At 42.5% G+C, this 20,458-nt stretch overlaps 1 protein-coding gene across 1 annotated transcript in view; it reads left to right on the plus strand.

Annotated features, from left to right (window-relative positions):
• Nucleotides 1-2,687: 2,687 nt before the first annotated feature.
• Nucleotides 2,688-20,458, plus strand: part of PTPN14 (protein tyrosine phosphatase non-receptor type 14) — a 166,193-nt gene continuing 148,422 nt past the window's right edge. The window contains exon 1 of the mRNA XM_063113722.1: nt 2,688-3,230. The gene's annotated coding sequence lies outside the window, so the exon portion shown is untranslated. The remainder of the gene's footprint in view (nt 3,231-20,458) is intronic.

Below are 20,458 nucleotides of genomic sequence, written 5' to 3' on the forward strand. Positions count from 1 at the left end.
CAAGTCAAAATTTTGCTTTGGAAGATTTAATATCCTAAAATTGCAAAGCTTTAAAGCAAACATATAGTGATATGTTCAGGGCCTATCCCATCACCAAACTCCTGTTCTCCCATGCATATTGAGGAGACTTGAGTATGACACAGACTTAGGAAATGAGTTGCTTTTTTTTTTTTGAAAGAAGCTTGTAACTAGCTTTTACGTATTTAACAAGGGAATAAAATACTTTTTTTCACTTAAAGTTGTACTTGCTGTTTAAAAATATTTTTATTTGTTTTACCTTGCTGTGATCTATTCTTTTTTGTTGTTGTTGTTTTGCAGCTGTCCGATACAGGGATGGAACCCTGGTCCTTGGCGTTATCAGCACCACACTCTAACCAACTGAGCTAATCAGCCAGCCCCGCTGTGATCTGTTCTAAAGAAAAGAAAATGTGGCTGGTGAGATGTACTTTATAGGCTTCTTTTAAATTAAACATGCATTTTTAATTTTTATAAGTAAACCTGTTTAAATTTAAAAACTAAGTCCACAGGGCTAGTGCTAAATCTTAGCTCTACTTGCCCTCGAACACACAGCAACAATCACTGTGTTCTGGACACTCATTCTGATCTGCAGGGGATGTGGAAACAGTCCTCTCCCGTCGATATCAGCTTTATTGCTTAGCTTCCTCCGTAGGCATGCCGTCTGTCTGGAGGAGTATATGTTCATGCAAGTTCAGACTTGGGAAAGACCTCAGAGATGAATTAATCCATCCAAGCTCTGTCTTCTATGTCACACTCCGCTTAAAATACAAACTTGGTCTAGGGGTGAAGTGGCTTGCTCAGAGTCACGTGGCTGGTCAGAGGCAGTTGGAAATTCTAGTGTCTGCATGCAGATCTTTTTGCCTTTTCATCCCCACCACAACAGCCTCGGGGTGCTGTGCTCAGTCTGGCATCACAGTGACTTTAGAGCAACAATATATATATGGCACCTCCTTTCCACTAAGAAAGATGCCAAAAGGCCTCCCATCTTCCAGAAAAGAGCAGAAGCCTCGGTTTTACACTGAGAGCCTGCAGGCAGTTCTTTATCTTTAATCATAATCGTGTTTTGGTTAAATTCGAAGAGTTTAAGAGCATGCACGTTGGGCCAGACAGACTAGGGTTCATTATCATATTTGACTAGCTGTGGGACCCTTGGTGAGACAGGTAATTTCTTTATGCCTCGCTTTCCTCAGCTAGAAAATGGGGATAATAATGCAGGAGCGTGTAGAGTACTTTCCACATTTCCTGGAACACAGTAAGGCACTGCCTGCTGTTTTCTTTGGAAATCCAACAAACCCTTACAGCTATTTCCTTGAAAATGTGAGAACCCGATTTCCCTTCAGCTTTCCTTTGCTCCCTTTCGCATTGCACTCGCGGTCTTCTCAAATTCTTTAGTCTAGAGACTGGTAAATGCTCAGGGAAGTCAGAGGCACTACAGATTTGCACATGATGGGTAAATAAGGCTTTGCTTTTTTGATTTCTAGTTCTCTTCCCTAACGGGGCCCGAATTTTTGTACGAATTGTCGGACACTGAAGTAATGTGGGACAATATCTTCTGTGACGACTTCAAGGTCCCTTTTTAACCTAAGAAAGATCCAAAGGACTGGGCTTGAGTCCTGGTGAGATAACAGACCCGAAAGCCTTGTTTGTAGCAATGTAAAGGACCACAGAAATGTAGTCGTTTAATTTTACAGCTACAGAAACCAAGGACCTTAAGGGCTGGGACACTCTGCAGTTATCCAATCGGTCACCAGCAGGGCAGGGCCTAAAACCCAGGTTCCCTTGCCGGGCTCGGAACTTTTTCCATCACACCAGCTGCGTCTCATTAACTCCACCTCTGAAGTGTAAGGAAGTTCCCTCCCTGTGCCTGCCCAGGCAGGGTGGGGCGATTCTGTGGCATGGAACAAACCGGGAAAGCGACATATTCCAACTCTCAGCATCCACAGGGTGCTTTTGCAATTCCTGGGGGGCAGAGGGCTAAGACACCAGGTCCACTACGCGGAGGTGCGGGTGTTCTGGGGAGAGATCTCTGAGACTGCCTACTCGGTGAGGCCACCTTACTTTCTCCTGGTCTTTCTTCCCCTGTGCGGTGCCTGCCTAGGGCCGTCCTGCGTCGAGGGTCCCCCAAGATAAGGTGGACTGTCCCTGCTCTAGGTCGTAGTGGCCAGTTCCTGCCGCCGCCCCGCCCCGCTCCTGCTGCCTTCGGAAATCTAGGTGGGATTTTCCTTTCCTTCCCGCGTTCTCCTCCACGCCGGGAGCGGCGCAGGGTTGGGTTGGTTGGCCGCGGTCGCCTTGCCTTCCCTACTCCCACGTCTCTTACTCCAGGGAGTTTCATCTCATCCTCGGTCCTCAGCCCCCACCTTTTAAAACATTTTCCAAAGCTACAGCATGAAAAGTGCGCGACTTCTCCGGGGCCTGCATAAGGAGCTCCTGCAGCCCGGCATTCCTCGGATTCCAGCGCTGTGACGTCCCCAAGGACGGCGCGCCTCCAGCTCGGGAGCTCCGGCTCCACGTTTCAGCACCCCCCCCCCCCCACCGCGCGCGAACGCGCCCGCGCCCGCGCCCCCGCGGCGTCCCCGGCGCGCGCCCTACCGGGCCGCATTCCTCCCCGCCCCGGCCGCGCGCCCCGCGCTGCCTCCGCCTCCCGGCCCCCAGCGCCGCCGAGCCCGGCCCGGGGTGGGGGAGCCGCGGCCGCCGGCGCCTGCTCCGTCCCCTCCCACTCGCACAGCCCCTTCCTCCCGGCGCTGCCGGCCGCTCGCGTTTCCTGCCGCTCTGGCTCTCCCGGCCCCTCCAAGTTCTGCCCAACTTTTTCTCCGCCGAGCGGGCCAGGGGCGCAGTCTCGGGGGCAGGTTGTTGCGCTCTGGGGCTCGGCCGCCTCCTCTCCGGGCTCAGGTCCTCGGGCAGCCGCAGGCACGAGGTGGCCGCCGGCGGCCCTTCCCCTCCCACCTCGCCCGGCCTCCCCTGCCGGCCCCCTCGGGCGGGACAGCCCCGCGCTCAGGTTTTTCTCCTTCTCCCTCCCCGGTGCGCCCCTGCGCCAACGCTCGCGCCGGGATCGCGGCGGAAACCTCCCTCCCCTTGCGCCTCCTCCGGCTTCTTCCCTCCGCCCCTCCTCCGCCAGCCACTGGAGTCAATTCCGTGGGGAACCGGGGCTCCGCCGCTGCGGAGGACAGCCTTTCCGCGCGGGACTGCGGGGCGCGGCGGGGGCATGTGAGCAGGTAAGCCCCGTCCGGGGCGGGGGCGTCGGGCCCGGGGTTGGGGGCTGCCGGGGCGCTCCGGGCGCCTTGCGGATGACTTGGGCGAGCGCTGGCAACGCCAACTTGCGATTGGCGGCCCGGGACGCCTGGCAGGGCAGTGGGGGCGCGAGGGGGCCGAGCCGCAGGGGGTTATTTCGCGGTGAGGGCTGCCCGCCTGAGACGCCCAGCTTGTCTGGGGTAGCGCTGTCTGGGGAGTTGTGGTTAAGCCCACACCCTCCCCTCGCCCCCTCCTGCCCATTCCCTTCTGCGTTTTGGGAGCGAGAGCGGGCCTGGAAGGGGCTGCCGGAGATAGCCAGACCGTGGGGGCAGGAGGATGAAAGTCGAGCGACGTTGCTGTCGCTCCAGTGGGAAGGGGATGCAACTCCGGATCTCCCCTTTGTCACCCTTCGGGGACAGGATCTTGGGAGGGAGAGGAATTTTCCTGCTCTCCCACTAGGCCCCAGCCGTGCCACCCAACTCCTGGGCGTCTTGGCTCCTACTTGGGTGGTCGGGCTGGCTCGTAGAAAACCTGTGGCCGCGTAATTTCAGACCAGGTCTTCATCAAATTTTAGAAGTTCTGAGCATTAGCAACCCTCCCTTCCACAAGTGACCCCAAATCTGGGTCACGAACACTTGTAAGTGGGCTTTCCACCTTTTCCTTTGGAGGGAGCAGTGAGGTAACGCTGTCCCTACCTCCCTTTCCCTCACTCTTCCTTCAGTTCCTGTCACCCCCACCCCACCCCCATCGCCACCTACAATTTAAGGAGATTGCAGGGTTTCCTCTTCAATCTGTGGAGGGACTGGCTTTTACAGGCTCCTCGTGAAGGTGAGGAATCTCTAGACTGCAGGCTGTATATATGGTTACAGAGTTTTCACCAATGTATTTATTTCTTGAAATGGATTAGTTCGCTCATTCATTCAACAAACCGAGTATTGAGCGTCTGCTGTGCTAGGGACAGGGGATAGAAAGAGGCTAGACCGAGATCACTGTGCAGGAATCTTCAGCCTAGTGGAGGAAACCCATAGACTTATCAGTGCAATGGGAGAGGGGTTCTATGAGAGCTTCAAGGAGACTTTGTCCTGGAGGTGAGGTGAGCGTTGGATTTGCAGAGTTGAGGTGGTGCTCATCTGGACGAGTGAGTGGAGAGTGCATTCCAGGTAGAGGTAACAGCTTTTGCAAAGTGAGTGCAAAGAGGACAGGAGAGTCATACCTAGCTATCAGAGGGCCAGAGGGGGATTTATGGCCAGTTTGGTGCAGTGTTGCAGGGATAGCATTCCTCCACCCTCCCCACCCCCCATTATTAGAAATTAAGCTAGAAGCATGTTACCCACTTATGGGAACCGCAGGTAGCAAGTCCCCGTGTTTGACACACCTAAATGTCTGATGCTGTCTCTGCCACAAGCAGTTGTATGACCATGTAAACTTTAATTGTCATTAATTGACCCATGCCTGGTTTCATCAACATGGTATTGATTCCCTTTTAAAGAGCCGATTAATAGCAAGAGGTGATGATAATACCGCAGCATTACAGAACCTTGTATTATAAAGTTACCTTATCATTTGGTGATGAGGTTAAAACCTTGTGTCATAGAAATGACAGCCTTAATGAGTGGGAGCTGAATGGTCCTCGGAATGCCCTTTTGTCTCATCCAAATGGGTGGGCATGACATGCAGAATTAGTTCATGTAGGTGTCATTGTGTTTGTTATAGTATTCTCTACTTTTAAAAGTCATTATTGCTTTAGCACACTTGTAAGGACTACCATTCCTTTCTCTGAAACTTTTTTTTTTTTTTTTTGTCTTTTTCGTGACTGGCACTCAGCCAGTGAGTGCACTGGCCATTCCTGTATAGGATCCGAACCCGCGGTGGGAGCATTGCTGCGCTCCCAGCGCTGCACTCTCCCGAGTGCGCCACGGGCTCGGCCTGTTTCTCTGAAACTTTATGAAAACTGAATATCTTCTTGCAGGTTGTTGTAGCCGAATGGCCCAGGATTCAGCAAATTCTGCCTAGAAAAGTTTCTCGTAGCATAGTAGCATTTTGTGCGTGGTTTGCCTTTCAAGGGTGCCTCTTCACTGGGCTGAAGTGGCGTTGTAGTATTATTCATAGTGGCTGAGTCCTGGTTGATGTGGCACACATCCAGCTTTTGGTGACCTCAGGCCAGTACGTTAGACTGGGAAGAGCACACTGACTTTCTACAACTTCAGTATTTATCCAAGCCCCTCTACAAGCATCTGCTCCTGTCTCAAGAACAACACCCCTGACAGAAGTGTTCCTGAAGGTGTAAGACCTGCATGAGAAGTGGCTGAAGAGAAGCCCTTTCCTGTTAATCCCAGATATTTGCCCATTTTTCATCATCGGCTTAAACACATAATTATTATTACCACTTCAGTTATTGAGATTTGTGCATGGAGAGACTTTTTAAATATAGAAAAACCATAAAGAATTCAGAGAAAAAGCAGAATTTTTAGAAGAACCCTTACCTGCCCTGAATGGATGAGCCAAGGGTCGAGAATTATGAGGATTTTTTTTTTTTTTTCCTGTGGCTTCCCTCCTTATTAGGGGTTTTAAGTTTACTCCAAGGAAATGAACCTCAATCTTTTCATTGCACATTTTAGCCCACCTGGGCTATACCATATTCTTGTCCTTTTTGAACAAGGATTTGATTAGATTCTTGCATTTGAACTTCATTACTTAGTCACCAAGTACTGTGTATTTTTAAAATTCATTTTAAGCCTCAGAAGAGTGCTATGCACTTTGTTAGAGTTAAGGCAGGAGAAAGACACAAGATGAAATAACTTAATTAACTAATTAAGCAATGAGGGAAAACAAACACAAAAGCTTTGGTAGGGAGGAGGTTAATGTTAATATCTAAAATAAGTGTTTTGATCTCGCCTTACTGATGTAGGATGATTTCATTCACCCTTCCCCTGTCTGTGTTACACAGAGGTCTTATTGAGCGGTCCGGGGGGTGTGCATGGCACGTTCTGCAGCTTTTCCTGGCTATCAGTGTGTTGGAGCGGGGGCACTGTTTTGGGAGTTTGAAATATAGCCAGGTTTGATTCCAGCTTTGCCATTTTTTAGCTGTGTGATGTTGGACTAACTTCATAGCCTCAATTCTGAGCCTCAGTTTCCTATTCTACAGGATGGAGCCAGTAGTATCTAGCTTGCCAGGATATTTTTGGAGAATTCAGTGTAATGCTGTAACATAGGGCCTTGCGCAGAGTAGGTCAAGGGTGGTAATTTATATGTTCGAGGAGCTGTATGTGGCAATGAATGTGCTCTTTGTCTGTTACTTTTTTAAGCAGGCTGAATTGACATGTGTGCCAACATACACATAAAGCTTTGTCTTTTGACTTTTTTGCCTGTTGGCTCAAAGCAAACATGTTGGCTGGCAGCTGCCTTGTGGCCCCTCATACAGGAGTAGGTTGAAAGCTACAGGACCAGGCAGTAGGGAAGTTTGGGGAGAGAAGCCACTTAGAGAAGAAGGGCAGAGAAAAAGAAACTTTTCCCTGCATACTCCTTACTATAACAAGGGTCCAGTGTATTCTATAAGGATCCTTGTATTTCTAATGCTGAAATCCAGTTAATTAAAGAATGTTAGAATAACTCTGCCCGCCTTTAACAAGTATGCAAAGGGTAGCTGATCTTGACAAAGGAGTGTCTTTGCAACCTTGATTTCCTTCTTTGAAGCCCAAATATAAAGTTGACTGAAACACTTTTAGTGTAATGCCAGCCACAGGTCACTTGCTGCTGTTCATCTCAGAAGCCTAAAGTATTTGACAAACATTAACTCATTGATCTTCATATCAACCTCCCAGCAGAGGGAATGTTAGAAGAAACAACTGGAAGTAAGGCAGGTGTGTAGTATGTGTTCTTGAAGCAGAATGGATCGTCACAGCAAAGAATTGGTTAAATCTCCCATGCAGGGTTGTATGCAGGCCAGGAGGTCATTTGAGGGTACCCTATCCCTTTGAGGGGTTAGGGGAAGAAAGCCGAAGAAAAATGTGGGTCTGGCTAGGAATTTTGCAATGGGAGGGAAGGTGAAATCCATCTTGCTCAGACCAGCAGTGCTTTTGCCATACATTGCATGCACACTGGTGATGAAAATAAATAATCTCAGAATTATTTATAATTCTGAATTAAAGGATATGATGTAATGCTTGTGGATGGAGAACTTAGAGTAGCTGAGGATAAAGGGCAATAGTGTCTAAGTACGTTTTTGTGTGATTGTCCTGGTTATGGGTCTAAGTTGGATTATAAATGGCATATTAACATTGTTTTAATATCCTTTCCTTTTTTCCTGTTGGTTATGTATTCCTTGACTTTCCCTCTCCTGTCAAACTTTTGTTTGATTTGCTTCATGATCTGTGCTATCGGAAAAAACATCACAGCCATTCTTAGATCAATCTTACATGTAAAATTTGATGTGTGTGTGATTTAGCTTAGTTCCTTAGGGGGCTAAATTAGGCCCAGGGCAAGAGTTTCATCCTGAGCCTGGTCAATTAGCTTGACCCAGAGGACTGTTGCATATCCAGAGATCCTGTAACCTTAGCTGGCCATCCTATAAATGCTTAATGTTGGTCAACAGGGAGGAGTCTGGTGAGAAAATGAGAAACGGATCCGTTGGTGTGTGAGCGTCCTCTAAGTAGAAGAATATTCTCTTCACATTTGTAATGTTTGAGATTTTAGTCTTGAACTGTATTCCTAAGTTAGGAAGCCTTACTGTGTGGGCCACTGACTTGATCTACTTTGCCTTACAAGTTTTTAGTTCACAGGGAAAAATTACTCATTGTTGAAGATTAGCAAAAGTCCCTAATGCTTATCTTTGTGTGAAGTGTATACTTAATTTCCTTGCGTCTTTAGAAATCCATCATGGTGGGTTATTTCTTTCACACTCCATTCCTCTCAAGTAATTGGGGCATTAGCTGGGGCAGTAGATCTCAAACCCCAGTGAGCACCAGAATCACCTGCAGGGCTTGTTAGAACACAGGTTACTGCTCTCCCCGTGTCCACCCGTTCCTGATTCAGTAGGTTTGGGGTGGGCCTGAGAATTTCCATTTCCAAGCAGCGCCCAGGTGGTATCTGTTGCTCTTGGTCTCACCAACTGCATTTTGAGAACCACTGAGCTAAGAAATCTTGTTTTGGTCCCCCCCGCCCCTGCTCCTCAGGTTTGGTATGGTGGTCACCTAATTTTTCACTGCATTGGTTTCCATGATTTGGTTCCTGGTTGCTTTAGGGCTGTGGATAGGCTGGATGTCACTTACTGGCCACTCACCTTGGCCAGGCCTATGAGGACACGAACTTGATGTTTCCATTTTTGTGGATCTACTTGGCTATCATCTCTGAGCCAGACCTTGCCACGTGCTACCTGTTTGGTTTATCTGGTTCTTTATTCGTCTGAGCACCTGATACACATTCCAAATCCTACCTGTCTCAAATTGAATTCTCTGGGTTCCTTGCCACAAAATCTGCTGTATTTCCTGTCTTAGTGACAGCACCATCTACTGCATTAGCTGCTCAAGCCAGGCACTTGGAGTTCTCGCTGACATATCATTCTTTCTTAGCACCCCAACCCCTTTGCTCAAACCCCGGTAACAAATCCCATCAGTCATTAAGTCTTTTGAGTCTGAGTCTCTAAAATATTTTCAATTTTACTCCCTTTCCTCCATTCCCACTGCCTCCTGGTATTGTTGCAAGAGTGGTAAAGGCTGCCTTTCATATATTTTCCATCTGTACTTTCAGTGCTGCAAAAGGATTTTTAAAAACAAATTTTAAAAAGATCAGTTTTTTAATACTATTTAAAGTCTTTCACTGTACCGGCCGGCTGCCAAAAAGAAAACACCAAGATATTCTTCATTTTTCATTCCCTTTATGATAATTCTTTACAATTGAGTGTTTCCCATCCCCATCTGCTGCCTGTCCCCTCTGTGCTAGTGCCCCAGCACTTAGTGGTGGTTAGTTCCCCTCCTTTGTGCATTCCAGAGTGGCCTCTTAGCTCCTGCGCATTCAGCTAAAGCTCACCTTTGCTGCCACCCCTCCCACTGCCAGTTAGGCATTCCTTTCTTTGTAGTCCCGCAGCACTTTGAACTTACCTGCGCTGGTATGTTCACCGCATTGTACTTGTTTACCTATCTGTCCCCTCCATTACGTTACGATCTTCTCTAGGTAGGAGTCTTACAAGGTTCAGATTCTCCACCATATGTGGAGCTGGGATAACAATAGGTATGACAATGCTATTATTATTACCATTTTGCAGACGATGAAATGGAGTCAATTAAAAACAAAAGCGTTTATGGAATCAGTGAATGAATGTATTTTTAAAATGCTGATCTGAGGGTTGAGAGCCCAGCTTGGTTTGGAATACACTATTAATTCTCTAATAAATAATTATTATGCTCTGGGAAAATTATGTCTTGTTTATGACTATATGTGATTTAAAAAATTAAACAAATATCAGTGCTATTTATTGTACATATTTTATTTGTTCATTTGAGGAGACAAATCACATCTCTGAGCTGTCATCTGAAGTTACTAATGCCATGGTTCTTAATGTTGTTTTGCTCTTCTTGTATACCTCAAAAACATGATAATTTTTCCTCTCATTTAAAGCCTAGGAAGTACTGCAGGTCGAGGGAGTGTCAGTGTCACAGAAGGGTTAGGATGCCTGGACATTTGAGGGTTAAGGCCTAACCCTGAATTCTTTTTGCATGTTTATACATATTGATTGGAATATGCTAAATTTCCTTCCTTTGCATTATTTTCCTTTGTACCTTATATAACAGGAAAAGGCAGAATCACTCATCATTCAGCCTCTAAGTTACTGGTTTTTAAAGTGAGGGAGAGCAACAGACTTGGTGACACTGTGTCAATTTTGCCACCCTGCCACAAACAAAACGGACTTTTCTGCTTATAGAACTGTAAGAAGCAGCAATGATATCATAGATGTTTCCTCTTAAATCACAAGATTGGCTTTTGCCATTGTTTTAGTTCTCAAGTAAAAGGGATTAGGGCAGATTTCATGGTCAGGAAAGTGAATTTATCATGAATTACATCTACACTTTAGCTTTATGTTTAAGGCTCTCCACAAATAATTCCCTAATGGGCCTCTGATTCTTCAGATTTATGTCCCACCGTTACCCAGGGTTGTGCCAGGCTGCAGGTGTTTTCTGAACAGGCCTGATAATTCTCCACCTGTGATCACGCTGTTTCTTGCCCAGAATCGTAACACTCTAGTTGCCTATCCAAACTGTCCCTCAAGGCCTGCCTTAAATACCCCTTCCTCTGGGCAGCCTTCCCCAGTCTCCCTCCAGGGTCAGTCCCCCTGCCATCTTGCTCTAGGTGTTTGTCTCCTTGTGCTTTGTGTCCTGGTTAACCTGCCTCATCCCCCTCATTAGCCTGTCACCTGCTTGGGAATGGCCACCTGCCTCAGTCCTCCAGTGCCCTCCCAGCACAGGTCACTGCCTCTCTTCTCCTGGTGGTCACCTGTAACTGTTCATTCAGGTCTGCCTGCCCCTTGTCCTGGGAGTGCCCTGGGAGGCTGAGGCTGCCCCTAACCCCTTCATTATGACAGCCCTGCAACAAAGATGGCTGTCACGGCACCACTTTGTCTAAGCTGTCCCTGTCCCAGTGCTGGGACCGGCACACCTGCACTAGAGTCTTTTCTAAGACACTTCTGATATTTTCACTCTCCTGCTTAAAATCTTTCTTGCCATTTTATATCGTTCAGGTATGCATATATAAATGTAGCAAAGGTATAAGGAAATGCCAGGAGGAGAAATGCTGTTTACAAGGCATTCATGTTGGCGGGGGTGGGCATGGAGGTGAGGATGGAGGTGGGGTATTGTTTTGTTTCCTAAGCTGGGTGATGGGGACATGTATGTTTATTATATTCTGCATTAGATCTAAAATATTTAATTAAAAAAAGCTCACCGAATTGCCTGTGATTAAATGCACACTCCCTAGCAGAGTGTTTGAGGCTCTGCAGAGCTCCCGGTCCCACCTAACTTCTTAGCCATGTCTGGCCTCTCCCCTCAACCTCTCTGGGCTCCCTGTCACCCTTCTCCAAACATTTCTCAGGATGGAAGCCTTGTTGCTTTTGATTCATGCTGTTATTGTTACTTGTCCCTTGAATTCTGTTTCACATCTGGTCACATCATAATCTACTACTCATTCTTTAATGCCTGGTGTGACTTTTACGTCTTTTTTGATGTTTTAGCTGACATTCCCTTTTTATTATTAGGGATGATTCATTGTCACTTTGTCTGTCTTCCTAGTGCTTTATGCCTCCTTTGCTACATTTCAGTGTGTAATAGTCGTTTGCTCATCTACCTCCCCAAAGTTGTGAGCTCCTAGAGGACATGTTTTATAATTTATTTACCCTTGGATTCTTCCTGATGTATAGTAGATGTTCAATAAATGTTTGGGGAGTTGATGAGTAGGAGATGTCAGATAAATGTTTTTAATTGAAGTAAATTTTTAAAAAGCCTATCCCAGAAAACTTCAAAACAAATTGAAGGGTATATCTCTTGGGCTCGATATCTGAAGTTTTGATTGTAAATTTAATGGATTTACACATGTATTTCCTAATTCAAACTCATGATTTATTTTAGAAACGATCTCTTCTGCTTTTCCCGTTTGCCTGTGGTGGGGGTTTAACAGCCTTTTGTGCTCCTCCCCTGTCCTTTTCCTCCATCACCAGAGCGTGTCTAGGGTTTCTGTAGCAGCGTCCACGGGTGCGGGAGTCTCGATATGGAGGTAGATGTGGGCTGTGAAGTGGTACCACTATTGGAAGGATGACTTCTGCTGTCAACGCCACTTGCTCTGAGATGGAGAAGCAACATCCATTCAGAGGAGAGGCTGTAGAGTTTATTTTTGTGGCAGTCGTGTCCCACTGCAGAGCTATAATAACTGTAATGACGAAGGATTATGCCGTATTAGGTTTATGAAGAGTGCACCAGTCTGTTACCAGGGTCAGTGGTGACAGCTCAAGCCAGCAATTAGGTTTCATTTAATACTCCAGGAGGCAATTAGCATTCCCTTCTGCCAAGGAAATACTGTGATCTATTAGGCGTATTCTTTTTCATTATACATTTTGTAAAATGTGCTTTAGATGATGAAGGTATACTTTTTAAAAGACATAAGCAGGTCTCCAAATTATCATTTGAAAAATGGGGCTGACTTTTGGACTCCCTGTGTTTAAATCCATGAGTTATACTAACTAATGTTCTGGGTGGATTGTGCTTTTTAAATTATTTCATTTTTAAAAGATCATATAAATTCTTTTATTCAAAGGTAAAGAATTTGTTATGGAATATTATATAATTATGTGATTTATGAGGGAAAACAGTGTGACTGGATGTGAAACTAATTAAAACTCCAAAATAATGAAATGACACCTACCGATCTTAATTATATTCTTTAGAAAATTATTGTTTTACTTACAAGGCATCTAAAAATAAAGACTGGAAAGGATAATTTGTGCTGTGCTTCTGCTGAGCAGCTGTTCGGTTGTTTTCAAAATGAGGTTTATTTTCTGAGTGCCAGGTTAGGTACAAGCATGTACTTTGTGCCCCTTCATTCTTGTGAATGTGTTTAGGAGTTTTATCTTTGCCTGTGAATATGAAGTGATATTTATTAAGTTGTTCAAACCAATTTCCTCCCCTCCCCCCTCGTCTACTCTCCTTCATTCCTTCCTTCCCCCTCTTCCTTCCTTTGGAGTAAATTATGTCCATGTGGAGGATTCTGATAGATTAATTACCATATAAATATTCAAAATTAATATCTTTCCAGGTATGATAAAAAGGAGAAATGCACAGTGCATAGTACTTCAGGCCAGAAATGCAGTGCAGAGGTCTGCAAAGGATGCCTGTTTCCATCGGATAATTAAGCTATCTCCCTATTGTTTGGTTTGTGGTTTGCATTATTATTTTTTCTCATTTGTAGATTGATAAAACTGTAATTATGACTGAGCACAGTACTTTGAAATCTGTAAATGTTAGTGTGTTAATGACTGAGAAGTCCTGCAGTAAACAAAAGTGTTTCAAAAATAAATATATTTTAGTAAGTAATTTTTAAAAAGTTTATGGAACACCTGTAATCTCAAGAGACACTAATGTTACATGGAATACTTACTAGAGAACTATTGGTTTAGAAGGTACCTGGAAGAGAGAAGATACGTTTGTTGTCTTTAAGAAATTCAGCATCTAAGTTAGACAGTCGAGGGACTTAGATTGTTAAGATGATTTAAAATCTTCATTAGCAGACTAGGACTAACTAATTTTTTAAATAACTGGACTATATACATATATATATATAGAGAGAGAATATATTATAAGAGCAAGTTTAAAGTAAAATATCAGTAATTTATTCACAAAACCTATTTTCAGGGGAAGTTTAAAGGACAGTATATATTTAGCTTAATTTTATGTATTTATAATATAATGAAGAGCAGTGTTCAGATTAAATTTGAGATACTACAGAAATCTCATCCTTGAAAGAAGGATATTCAGGAGCCCGTCTTCTCAAGGCTAGAAAATGTGTTAATACTTGTGTGTACACTACTGAAAAATCTTGGTTCTGCAAATTCTGGCCTCTTCCCCCGAGCCCCTTACATACAGTGCTGCCAAGAAGAAAGCAGGCAGGAAGGTGTATGCCGTTGAGGGCTTTCGAAATGTCATTGCAATTATTTTATTAATAGCTGCCTCTGTTTAAATTGTTTTGTGTAATTGGGCACTTAATAAAGGCATTGTGAATGTAGTATGAACAATTTTTCTCCACTGTGGCCTCTTTACTTATGTCAGGCTAATTGCTCAATATTCCTTCATCGGTTTTCCCCACTTCCATTTCTGACCTTTTACAAAGCAGAGCTTGTATAAAAACCCCCTTTAGTCTACAACTTTTTGACTCAGAATAATGTTATGAAAGAGATATTATTTTTATTTGTAGTTTATCCTTGAGACATGTGAGAGTTAAGGAGGTTATTTGCTGAAGTCTCAGCTAGTTATTGGAAGACATGGGATTTGAACCTGTTCTCTCTGACTCCACAGCCCAAGTTCGATGACATTAGGCTCAGGAGTCTGTGCAGGTAGAGTACATGTGTTTCTTCCTCTCCTCCATCCTCCCTCCTTCTTTCTTTCTTTTCTTTTGTCATCCATCAGTTTGTTTAATGTATTTTGATGTTTTTGAAGGTGGGCATGTTTTTCTGTGGTCATACTCTTTGAAAGAATTGGCAGCTAATAACGTAGCCATTAGCCCCACGTGGCCATTCAGCATTTGAAATATGGCTAGTTTGAGTTGAGATTTTGCTGTTAGTATCAAGTACACACTGGACTTTGAAGACTTAGTACACAAGAAGCAATGTAAAATATCTCACTATAATTTTTTATTGATTACATGTTGAAATTATAGTATTTGGGGTATATTGAGTTAAATCTATTATCAAAATTAATTTCACTTGTCTTGATGTGTTTCTAATATGTCACTGTTAGAAAATTAAAAATTACATATGTGGCTTGCATTTGTGGTTCATGTTATATATATATTTTGGGGCAGCACTCCAAGGAGCCCTAGTCCCTCAGTGATAGCTTGGAGGACCGGGGGGGAAGTGGTTAGAGACAGAAACTAGAAGTAGTTATTGGTGATGGTGAGAAGCAAGCCTGATGCCACCTTAGATGACCAACAGAGAGAGACTAATACTGGCTGGCATTTATTGAGTACTTACCATGTGCAAGTGCTTTGTCCAGCTCTTTAAATGGATTATCTTCCCTGATCCTTAGAACCACCCTAGGAAGTAAGCACTATCATTGACCTATTTTATACATGACAAAACTAGGGCTTAGAAAGGCTAAGTAATTTGCACAAGATCCTGTGACTAGTAAATAAACACTAGTCTACTGTTAAACACCATTGGTATGCAAATACTAGTAAGTGATGGAGCCAAGTGGCAAATCTGGGCATGCCTCCAGAGCTCATACTTGTAACCACTCTGCATCACTGCCTCTCAAAGGCAAGAGAAAACATTATCTAGAACTAAGCTATAGCAATCCTTTTATTCATTCATTGTCTACCAAGGGCACCCAGTCTTTTCCCCAGCGCTGAAAGATACCACCTTTGAATTAGGGAATACAGTTCAATACCTAGAATGACCTAAAGTTACCAAGAAATGATGAAATTATGCTTAGTATACTCCATTTAATAACCCAAGTTAGTCTTAATTAGGAAGATATTTAACAGGGATTGCTATTAGAAACTTGAAGCATGGTTCAATTTCTTTTTAACTAAGAGACATTGCTGTATTTCATAGCAAGAATGAATTTTGTAGATACGAGCATTAGAACTTTTTCTCTCCTAAGTGTAACAGTACTTTAAAAAAATTGTTAAAAGTCTGTCCACAAACTTCTTCCAAGCTATTTTTTAAAATTTTTCATATTTCTCTAGTCTATGTTCATAGGTAGATATATTTTCATAGCTGTAGTTTTATATACTCCACATATACATTTTTCTATATTTTCAGTTGTAGTAACTAATATATTTTGCATAGCTGAATACAATTGATATGATAAATCTCTTTATCAGTTTTTTATTATTGAAAGTATAATACCTTTTACATTTCTCACTATCCCATAGAAGGTGATAGTGAGGATTAGTCACATTGCTTTTTTTTTTAATTATTGTTGTTGAATTTATTGTAGGATAAATTTCCATGAATGAGATTGATTGTTGTGATGAACATTTTTATGATTATTGAATCAAACAAATGCAATGGAATTACAAACATAGGTCATAAAGGTAAATTCAAAGGTAACACAGCTTTATTTTCATATAGCTGGGGGCCTTTCAGATCTTGCATTTTTACAATGTTTGATTACTGGAAGTGGATTATCCCAGCGAATAGTTTCTTCTAACTCTTGCTTTTGTCTGTTTTTTACAGTTCCCTTCTTTATTGTCTGACAGAACAATTGTTGGACTCTAAATCATATACACTCAAAGGCTGAATAATAACCCTTACACTAGATTCACTTTTGGCATAAGTGTTCACGCGTCCTTACAAACATCATTTGAAGCAGAAAAAAAGTTTGTTGGATGGAAATATTTCTGTTTTGGATATGGTATGTGTAGAATTGTTGAAAATATGTAAAAATATATTTGTATGTATATTAATATATAATATATTTATAAAATATATTTATAAAATATATTATAAAAATATATTTATGAGTACATACTTCATTGACGAAAAGAAATAATTATGGACTATTACATTATTCTCAGTTAATTTCTGGTGCTTGTTAGCTTGCCTTATATAGATGTTGTTGGTATCTGCCTATTATTTTTGTCTTCTACTTTTTCATGAGCTTTTTCTCAAATATTTTTTTTATATCAGCTACTCTATTATTTGCCATATTTTAATGACAAGTTACCGTCATCAAACTATTGTTAGTTTTTGCTACGGTATCAAAAAAGTCTCCAACATCTTAGTGGCTTACAACAACAAACATTCATTTTCTTGTCTATGTTATATGAGAGCTGTGGGTGGGCTGCAGCTCTTGGTGGCTTGACTTTTCAAATTTGAAAGATGAGGACCCATTGGATTTTTGTTCTTGAAATGGATTTTTATTTCAATTGCAGTTCATTTTGTATAAGTCTTTCTGGAATTCATGGCAAATTTCTTTGAAAGATGAGGACCCATTGGTTTATGACGTTTTGATTTTGGAATAGGTAGGGCTCAGTTCAGCTCCACATGTCTTCTCATTCAGGGACCCAGGTTAAAGGACAGCCCTTATCTGGGCATACTGTTCTCATGGTTGAGGACAGCAGTGTAGTGAGAAGCGTGTAATCTTATTTAAAGCTGCTATGTGAAGGTGGCAAATAGGTTGTCTGCTCACACCCCGCTGGCCAAAGTATGTCACACAGGCGAGCCAAAAATCATTGAGTTGGGGACCTAAATTTATCCCACAGGATTCTGAGGCAAGTTACAGGAAAACGGATGGGGTGTATTATAGGAAGGGAGCACAGATTTGAGATCGATAATTCCATCTTCTATTATACTGTGATTGATTTAGCTATTCTCTTGTGGTTTGATATTTGGGTTGTGTCCAATTTTAACAATTATAAGTAGAATTGCTATAAACATTGTTGAAGAAATTACATTTATTTTACTTGAAGAGTATTTCCCTAGGGTGTGGGCTCTGTGGGTCAGAGGGCATGAATTGCCTGTAGGTCTTGTTACATATGGCCAGATTGCTCCCTGGAAAGACTATCAGTTTATAGTGCTGTCATCAGTATTTAAGTACACAGCTTTCCTCATATCCTGCCAGTGCTGGGTTTTGCTATTTTCATTTTATTAGTTTCATAATTGCTTACAGTTTAATTTTTGTAATTACTAACGATGGAATTTTAAAAACAAAACTTCTTGGAACAGATTGTATTGTTATTTATCTATTAAATTGAATAAAACAGGGTCCACCTATAATTTTCTTTCCTGGTTTCTGAAAGTCATTGTAAAAAATTCTTATTTCATTCTGTCTGATTTCTTGGACCCATATTTTTCTCAGTATACTATTTGTTAAATACACCTTTGTCCTAACATTAAAATAAAACATTTGAAAAATCAAAAACAAAATGTGCACTTGATACGAGGATTTACTTTACCTGAATCAAATCATAGTAATTATTACTAGGGAACTGGGTAAGTGGCTAGTCCCACTCAAATTGCCGAATTTTGTTGCATATTTTGAAGTCTTAGGTGAGGGGTTTATTTACTGTGCTGTTGGCATTAATTCTGTTGTTTTCAGATTTGCCTGTTTCCATGTGGTTTATATAGCAGAAAATACCACGTGAAACATAAGAACTGGTCTTTCCTACAGCTCCTACCCCCGACCCCCAACTATAAGCAAAAACCTTTTAGTACTAACTGTATCTTCTCACTTGGTTTACTTTACAAGTGTCATGTTGCCTGCTGCTACCCTTGTCTTTGGCTTTTGCTTAGAAATAGTGGTGTGTAGACATACCTGTAAATATCTGGTTATATTTCCTTATATAAGATTCTGAGACCTCACAGCAGAAGGAAGACTTGCAGGGCAGATATGAGAAATCATCAGACCACTCAGTCCAGAGTCCGCTGGCAGAATAGGCCGCGCGTGTGTGTGTGTGCATGTGCGTGTGCGTGTGCGTGCGTGTGTGTGTTAAGATGGGAAGTGGGGATGGGGTTTGGGAATGATAGTTGGATCTTGCAACTGCCATTGGTGTGCAAATGCCTCCTACCTCATTTAGCAGAGGAATGTCAAAAATCCTTAGAACTGAGGAGTCCATTCTCTGTATTTTGAGACACGGCCTGGTAAAACTGGTAAGAAATATCGCAACTCTGTGGGAAGCAAGCACAGGTGCCGGAGAAGCAAGCTGATGTGTGAACCAGACATCAGTGTGTGAACCAGAGTTCATTTGAACAGTAGTTGCTGGCTGCAGAATTGTAAAAATGTGTGTATTAAGAGTATTAATGGTGTGAATGTTAAGACTTGGATTAGTGTTGAAGAAATAATGGATTTGAATAGATTTGCCATGAAAGTCTTTGGACTTTTGTTCTTGAAATGGATTTCTATTTCAATTGCAGTTCCTTTTGTATAAGTCTTTCTGGAATTCATGGCAAATTTCTTTGAAAGATGAGGACCCATTGGTTTATGACGTTTTGATTTTGGAATAGGTAGATCTTTTGGGAAGATCAGTTACTGAGGCTCAGTAAATGGGAATGAGGATGCTTTATGCTAATATAGAAGAAGAAACCAAATAATTACAGAATAGAAACTTTTAAAAATCAGTGAAGTAACATAGGATGCTTGTTTATACTGAATTGTTACGTATCTTGGCTGACTTTATTTATTGATTGATTGATGGAATAGGAAGTCAGCTTTCATTCAGGAATACTGGTAACCCGAAGGGAGATGTTGGGCTAACCCATCTCTCCAGTAAACCTGAAGGAGGATGCCAGGCTCAACCCATCTCAAAGACTCAGGTTTACAGAGGGGTTTTTAAAGAGGGGGTTGTGGGAATGGAATATGGGAAGTGAAAAGCAGAAGGGAGGGGCATGTGAGCTATGGGGGCTCTGTCTCCCTGTATGAGGAGGTGCAAGGTCTCACCAAGGCTCCATCTGGTTTCTGTTCCCATCCTTGGAGTTATCTTAAGGTCCTGCTGGGTTTTGATGCATTTCAGGGTGGGATCAGCATAGCTTTATTGATGTATTCTTTGGTTTCTCCGGGTCTGGATAGCATGCGTCTTGTGGCAAGTATGCAGCTCCAGGCTAACTGAAAAACAACATTAATTCTTTCACACAGTTGCCTCCCTACTCTTGAATTACCTTAGTTCATGTTCTCTGTCAGCTACAGTAAGTCTCATTCAGTAATTTTTTCAGGGAACGTTCTTGGTTGACATACTTTGCTAACCTCTGCATATTTGAGAATTTGCCTTTGTACAGTTGCCTTTGTACAGAAATGATGACTTGGCAGGGTAATTCTTGGTTCAAAATGATTTTTCCTTAAACTCTGTAGATATTGTTCCATCGTCTTCTGACATTTAGAGTTGAAAGAGAAAAATCTGAGGTCAGCCTGACTTTTGCCCTTTTATAGGTAACTTGATTTCTCTTTCTGGATACTTGTAGAATTTTTTCTTTATCCTTGAAATTTAAAATATTCACCAGAATATGTTTAGATGCCGCTTTCTTTTCATCAAATTTTAAAGGTTCTCTGTGCACATTTTCCATTTGTAGATCTTGTTTGTTCTTCAACTCCAGAAAATTTTCTTCAGTTAGTTCCTTAATTACTGTTTCAGCACCCCTTGCTTTGTCCTCTGTTTCAGGTATTCCTGTTATGCATAGATTGTATCTCCTGGACTGGCCCTCTAGGTCTCTCTTTTTCTCCTCTTTTCTTATCTTGGTTTCTTTTGGGGGTTTTCTCTGCATTCTGAGAGACTTTCTCTTGTTTTGCATTTACTTTAGTAATTCAATTTTGTGGATAATCCTGCTTGTGCCTTCTTTCTATTAACTCTCTCAACTTCCTGATACATTTTGAGCTCTCTGACCATCCCTTCTCTATCACGGCAGATAGTTTGTTTAACTTGCTTTTTATGTAATTCCTAAACCTTTCTATAGCTTCTGTTTTTGGCACTATGTCCATTTCAGGAGGAGGCATTTTCTTGATTACTTAGCTCTGTTCCTTTTTTT

This window comes from Cynocephalus volans, chromosome 11 (assembly GCF_027409185.1).
Source record: "Cynocephalus volans isolate mCynVol1 chromosome 11, mCynVol1.pri, whole genome shotgun sequence".
NCBI classification, from domain to species: domain Eukaryota; kingdom Metazoa; phylum Chordata; class Mammalia; order Dermoptera; family Cynocephalidae; genus Cynocephalus; species Cynocephalus volans.